Raw genomic sequence first — 5,615 nt, 5'->3', positions numbered from 1 at the left:
GTGAGCTGAGGCCACCCACCCCAGCACTCCAGCTGCCAGTGCTGGCAGTGCCACCACAGCTGCTGGGCTGGGGGGCACCCAGCTCTGCCCTGCTGGCCAGGATCCCATGGGAAGAGCAGCCCTGGGCATTGCCTCCTGTCCTGCACAGCCCTGCTGTGGGACAGAGGTGGATCCAGGGGAGCCCCGCAGTCCCAGAGCTGAGCTGGTGTTTGGGGGATGCTCCTGGGGCTCGTGCCCAGTGTGGGCACTCCTTTAGGCCCAGCTGTTCCTTGGCATCATCCTGGGCAGTGTCACCTGCTGGGTGCCTGCCTGGAGCTCTGGGGGAGGCAGGAAGGGGAGGGAAGTGGAGAGGTGTGAGGGGCTGGGTAGCAGCACCGTAGCCAAATGGGGGAGGAAGCTCTGAGCGCCACCAAACCCTGCAAACGCCTCTGTGGAGTCAGCCCCGGTGCCCGGGCCCCAGCAGCGCCATGCTCCTCTCCAAGCTGGCACCCAGGGAGGGGATGGGGCTGGCTGGTGCCACCACATCGACCGCAGCATCCGCTGTCAGCAATGCCTGAGTGGCACCTGCCTGCTGGCATCGTCCCCGTTGTCCCCTGACAGCCAGACAGGGACCCTGCAAGGGCACAGCCTCTGTGGGCCCTTTCAAAGCCCCCAGGCAGAAGGAATAGCTGCACCCATCCCCGCAGCACTGCCAGCCCAGCCTGCTGTCACCCATTAGCCCAGGGCAGTTATTTCACTTATCCGCCCCCCAACATCTTTGCAGAAAATAATTATTGGTCCTTCTCATTGCACCGAGGGATTAAAAGTGGTTAACTCCATTTCCAAAGGCTTTGTTATGTTGGTTTTCCCTCAGCTGCTGCACAAGGCGATTTCCACAGTGCCACTTAGGCAGCTTTTATCAGGTTGTCTTCTGGAGGTAATTGGGTTTTTCAGGAGCCTGTTTAAAATTCGTAACCCAGCCTCTTAAACAAAACAAAAACAGCAGCGGGGAGAAGAGGAAGAGGCAGCACGAAACATGCAGCAGCTGCAGCCTCTGAAGAGCAGCTCTGGTCCCTTGGGGCTGGCGCCCGGCGGGGACAGGGACAGGGACAGGGACAGGCACCAGCCCTGCTCTGGGGTCAGTCTGGAGACAACAGCCCCTCCAGCTCAGCGGCTGAGCACGGACTGCTGGGGACAGCGGGGACCTGGCGTCACTGCCTCATGCTGTGCTCAGGGCGAGGAGACTCTGTGGGGCTCAGAGCCACCCATGTCCAGACCCTGAGGATGCTGGGGCCACCACTCTGTCCCTGCAGCAAGTCACAGACCCCCCAGCACCCCCTCAGCCCTTATCACACCCATGTCAGACACGGGCTGTGAGTGTGCTCTGTTTGCTCAGCACTCACCAGGAGCCCTGGGGCTTGGGGAGGGAGGTGGGCTCATGCCACAGCCTGATCCCCGCTCCACCATGAAGCTCCAGCTGTGGCAGGGCCCCCTGAGCTCACCAGAGAGGGACAGAGCAAAGGGGCAAAACCCACCCTTATGGGGTAACTTCTGCCAGCCCCCAGCCCTGGGGCTCTCCCTGGCTCTGGGCTTTGCTGGCTGGTTTGGGGGGGATCCTGCTGCCCACCCTGTGCACCCCTGCAGCCAGAGGGGCTCTGGGCTGACACTGCGGCTGTTGCTGCATCCCCTGCATCACACCCTCTGCATTACTGCCCACCTGCATTGCTGCCACAGCCCTGTCACTGTCACTCTCTCCCGGCTGGACAAGGGGTGCAGGGGGCACCCCCAGCCCATCCCTGCCCCTCTCGGGGTGCAGCGTGCTTTGGGGAGCACTGGGTGCCAGGGAGCTGCCACAGCAGCGGGGCTGGATCACGGGGCTGCTCCTCGCTGCGCCCGGGGCCATGCACAGCAGCGGCTGTGAGCTCACCCTGCGCGGCCCCATCACGAACCCGCCCGTCCCGGCCCTGCCTGCGGGGCCGCGGAGGCTGCGGCTGGCCCAGGGATGGGGAGAGGAGAGCACCGAGCCTGTAATTCCAGCTGTTCCCAGCATGGCAGTGTCCCAGGAGGGTACCAGAGAGAGAGGGATGCTCCCGGGGCTGCTCAGCCCTCCAGAGCTCCCCAAAATTGCCATCTACACCCACATCTGTGTCACACAGCGATGCAGGGGCTGAATCTCCCAGCGAGACCTCCCAAGGGGACAGGGACTCAGCTCCAGCCTCCAGCTCAGACATCTCCAGAGTGGCTGGGCTGTCAGCCATGGTGTGACCGAGCACCTTGGCTTCGCCACCACTGCTCTGTGCCCCCTGCTCACCCAGCCCCGGTCTCAGAGCCACCCAGAGCCCCAAGGAGTCCACATGAGCACTGGGGCACACCAGGATGGATCTGTGAGTGCCAGGGGTCCCTGCTGGGATGGACCTGGGAGTGCCAGGGGTCCCTGCTGGGATGGACTTCGCCACTGGAGTGCTGCAGTGGTGACTCCTCATCCCTGCACTCCCGACTCCCTGCGTGTGTCCGGTGCCTCTGTGCTGTGCATTGTTAAACAGAGGCACTGCAGCCCCTCGCTGTTTATCCTGCTGTGGCTGCTGGGGACAGGCCCTGGTGGCTCTCTGCAGGCTCAGCTGCCACATTAAGGCTCACTGCAGGTCTGGCCAGCTCCCCAAACAGGTTTATACCCCCTGCCCTTACTCCCCTGGCCGCTTCCAACCCCCTATCCATACAGGATGGCTCCCACCTCCCAGGAACAGACACTGTGCTCACCTTGGTGCCGTCCCCCAGGCTGTGCTGCCCTGCCCACGCAGCAGGGACAGCATTTCCACCCCCATGGCCTCTCCAAGGGCACGCTGGCGCCGAGTGCACCCCATCAATATTTATGGCAGGCACGCACACCCGCAGCTCTGCAGGGCCGGTGCGGAGCCGGGCTGGGCACAGCACACCAGGCTCTGCTTGGGCAGCAGAGAAAAACCTCCTGAGCCCCTGTGCTGCCTGTCCAGCCCCTCACCCTGTGCACACATGGATTTTCATCCTTGCCACACTGACAGGGCCCGTGCAGACACCACAGACTGAGGTGGTCAGGACTGTGTGGGTAGTGGATGCACAGGGATCATCTACTGGCTCTGTGTCAGCATGGGATTTGGACACCCACTCCCCACAGAAAGACTCAAAGTGGTTATACCCACCCTCATTTCACTGGCAGGAAAAAGACACGAAGGACAAGGGCATGATTGGCTCAAGGCTGGGCATCCAGGTCAGAGCAGAGCAATGGCAGCTCCCACCTGTCCCCTCTCCAGCCAAAACACCCTAAAAATGAGACCCTTGGCACTGCTCCCCTGAGGTTCAGCCTCATGCTGATAGAGCATTGCTTTTACAAAGATCCTGTGAGCTCTTTGGGGCACCCGAGGACAAAGACTGGGGTGCTTTAACCCCTCTCTGTACCAGCAGTGCTGGGGAGTGGGAGGAAGCGAGGAGCAGGGATGCTTGGCCCAAACTCCCAGCCTGGCTCTGGGAGAGCACCTGCTCTGTGGGTGAAGGGCTCATTGTATCCTGTGAGAGGGGGGATTTGGGAGCCCTGAATGCCCCATGGCCTGGGCAACAGAGCTGGATGGGGGGGTGACACCAGGGGCACCCTGCTGGCAGCAGATGGCTGCATGGTGGGGGCTCCATGGCAGCCTGGGGGGGACATCTGGGTGCCTGGGCTCAGGCCAAGCTGCAGCTCGGTGGGAGCAGCAGGATGAGCCTGAGCTGCCCTGGCTGGGGAGGTGGGGAGGGGACCCCAGGAGCAGCTGGGCTGGGTGTGGGGCTTGCTGCCCACCCAGCTGCCTGTGCAGGGGGCTTCTGCTGTGGACAGGCACCGTGATGCTCCAAGAGCTGCTGGGGCTTGGGCCAGAAAATTCATTCTTGGCTGCTTTCAGAGGGGTTTGGCTCATAACTTTCCCATCTGGGGGCTTTCAAAAGAAAAAAAAAAAAAAAAGAAAAAGAAAAAGAAAAGAAGAAGAAAGCAAAAAACTCCTGGCCCTGTGCCACCTCCACAGTCACCATCACTTGCCATGGTCTCCAGGTGGGACCGTGCCCAGCATCTGCTGAGATCCTGAGCTGGTCCTCACTCCCCTGGCCTCTGCCTGCTCCTGAGCTGCTTCAGGTGCCTCTTGCCTGCATCAGAGTGTCACCAAGGTGAGACCCCCCCATCCTGGGTGACCTGACTGGCTCATCTGAGGCAGCCCCAGGTGGTGCCTCTGAGCCTCCCCATCCATCCCATGACTCTGAGAAGCCCCCCACACCACGGGGAGTGAAATAGTGAAATGGCCCCCCAGCCCCCCAAGAGCCACAGCGCTGCCTACCTTGGTGTGTGCAGCACCAGGAGCCTGCTGCTTCAGCACCTAATGCAGGGGACAAGGACCTCGTGGGGGTGGCTGTGCATCGCAGGGAGAGCAGGGCCTGCAGAGACACCAACAGCGACAGCATGAGGGCCTTGGAGGGGCCACAGCACCAGGGGGGACAGACAAAGGGGAACCCCTTGATGGGGGACAGACAGAGCACTGCTTGCTGCCCTCTCCTCCACCTGGCTGGCTCTGTGTGCTCCCTGCATCCCCATCTCCAAGGATGGGCTCTGCTGCCCAGAGCCACCATGTCCCTGCAGGTGGGAGCCCAGCAGGGTGTGCAGAGGGTGACAGGCTGCAGGAGGTGGCAGCTCCTCCTCTCCTGGATCAGGGGCACCCGCTCTGCTGCTGGCAGAGGGCTCCTGGCCATCTCTGCAGGTACCCGGCAGTTCGGATGCCTTCATTAAAAATTTAGAGGGCTCTCAACTCCTTAAAGGTTTTAAAATTTCACATTGACTCTGCCTTCCTTAGCTTGCACATGATGAATTTCTTCTTTGGAGAACATAATGGCAAGTTAAAACAAGCCACCAGACAAAAGTCTTTGCTCAGACTCAGCAACTGGAGGAAGCCTGATGGGGCTTTGGGCTCCCCCCTCCTACTGGACCTCAGGAAACTTCTGTCTGGGGATCTCATCCCTTCCTCAAATGCCCTTGAAATCCCCCTGTGATGCTTGGGGAGATGCAGGGGGATGCTGGCGTGGGCAGGGGCTGTGCAGGGACCTGGGTGCCAGTTCTGGGTGCCACGCTGGCAGTTCCTGGGTTGGGCTGTCCCTGTGGTGTGGCTCCTGTCACTGCGACGTGTCATGAGCGCGATTTCTTCTCTGCACTGGAGGAGCAGGTTCCTGGGGAAGTTACAAATTCATCCTGACTTCAAGCAAAGGCTTCTCCTCCACCCTGGGGAAGGAGGGAGGCTTTGGCAAATTGGAGATAAATCCATGACCCAGGGGAGGCAGGGGAAACCCAGGCAAACACCGACGCTGTGGAGGAGCAGGGGCTGCCATGGCTGGATGGAGCCTGCATTTTGAAAAGCTTTACAGAGCGATTCCTCATCCCAGCCCTGGGAGCAGGAGGCACTGACAGCCCCTGGGAACAGGGCTTGGGGAGGCTGGCTGTGGAAAGAGGCCAAGGGTCCCCAGCGGAAGCTCAAGGAGACCCCAGAACGGTGCCTGGTGCCCTGGGAATTGCAGTGCAGAGAGCTCAGCCTGCAAAGGGCTCAGCAGCAGCGTGAAGGTGACCTTTGCTGGGGACAACCACTGCCTCCTTT

The 5,615-nt window shown here is 61.2% G+C and overlaps 1 protein-coding gene across 1 annotated transcript in view; it reads right to left on the bottom strand.

Annotated features, from left to right (window-relative positions):
- Positions 1-4,548, bottom strand: part of CPLX2 (complexin 2) — a 10,208-nt gene extending 5,660 nt beyond the window's left edge. Inside the window, exons 1-2 of the mRNA XM_005418783.2 lie at positions 4,535-4,548; positions 4,314-4,410 (exon numbers count right to left, since the gene is read on the bottom strand). The gene's annotated coding sequence lies outside the window, so the exon portion shown is untranslated. The remainder of the gene's footprint in view (positions 1-4,313; positions 4,411-4,534) is intronic.
- Between the last annotated feature and the right edge of the window lie 1,067 nt (positions 4,549-5,615).

This window comes from Geospiza fortis, unplaced genomic scaffold, assembly GCF_000277835.1.
Source record: "Geospiza fortis unplaced genomic scaffold, GeoFor_1.0 scaffold55, whole genome shotgun sequence".
NCBI classification, from domain to species: domain Eukaryota; kingdom Metazoa; phylum Chordata; class Aves; order Passeriformes; family Thraupidae; genus Geospiza; species Geospiza fortis.
This window is presented reverse-complemented; position numbering and strand designations above follow the sequence as displayed.